The sequence below is a fragment of the Pongo pygmaeus genome, chromosome 5, assembly GCF_028885625.2.
Source record: "Pongo pygmaeus isolate AG05252 chromosome 5, NHGRI_mPonPyg2-v2.0_pri, whole genome shotgun sequence".
Lineage (NCBI taxonomy): Eukaryota > Metazoa > Chordata > Mammalia > Primates > Hominidae > Pongo > Pongo pygmaeus.
The window spans coordinates 85,770,878-85,771,968 of NC_072378.2; the positions used below are offsets into that span (position 1 = coordinate 85,770,878).

Sequence of the window (1,091 nt, forward strand, 5' to 3'; positions counted from 1 at the left end):
GTTAACCATAATTTCAAATTTTTGTACCAGCCACTTGTGCTATTTTTCACATTTGAAAATAATAATCATTCTGTTTGCTTCAAATGGTGATCTATAAATTTGTTTAGACAATAATTAAGGGTTTTTCTTCTTTAGGATAATAAAAATATTAAATAATGTATTGAAGATACTACTAAAGAAATGACTTTTTGATTATAGTCTCTGCATTGAAGATTGGTAGGAATTTTTCTAATTTTCAAATCTTCCCACAACCTCTTTATTCAAAGAAATATCTTCTTGGAAATAATTTGTGTGAAAAATTTACAAATCAAAAATTGACTCACAAGATGATATTATCATAATCACTCATTTTAACAAGTCTCCTAAGTATTTTCTGTATCAGTTTTCTTGATTATAAAATGTCATTAATATGAACACACTCTTAATGTAACAGAATATTTAATTACATCTGTTTCCCTCAACCCACCAAAGTCATTTAATAATTATATTGGCTGTTTGCACTGATTGGCAGGAGGCTCTTCCACTAATACCTCCCATGGTTTCCACTGCATCGTTTTTCTCACCACACTTAGTTCATTTTCAGCTTAATGAATCACCTCTTCTATTTGGCCACCTTGAAGTTGGTCTTCTAATGTTTTAACATCTGGTTCTATTTTAAGCATAGCCAGTTTCTCATTTGTAATCTGTTCTGTACACTTTTTATATGCTGCATTTTTAGGGATTTGCTCAAGAACATCAAGGATCTTTGTGTACAATATTCTTAGCCTCTCATGTGGATTCTCACATACAGCCAATCTCACAGGACCAGTAGTCTTCTTCAGCACACCTTGTCCCATATTTAATTACTCTTTGCATCCCAGTGCCTAGCTTCATGCCTGCATAAAGTGATAGTAAATATCTGTTAAACTGAAATGAATCAATAAACATTCTAAAGTAAAAACCAAAACATCACAGCCACAGTAGGGCTTATAGGACATGTCTGAAATCTACTCAACATTTAATTAGTGGTTGCTTGGTAGATTGATATAGAAATTCAATTTTTCTCTGATCTGTGAACATGACATTTCTTTTACCCATTAGCCAAATGTGCT

The 1,091-nt window shown here is 32.0% G+C and overlaps 1 pseudogene; it reads right to left on the minus strand.

The window, feature by feature from the left end:
- Positions 1 to 482: 482 nt before the first annotated feature.
- LOC129039083 (NADH dehydrogenase [ubiquinone] 1 alpha subcomplex subunit 5-like) lies at positions 483 to 836 on the minus strand (annotated as a pseudogene).
- Between the last annotated feature and the right edge of the window lie 255 nt (positions 837 to 1,091).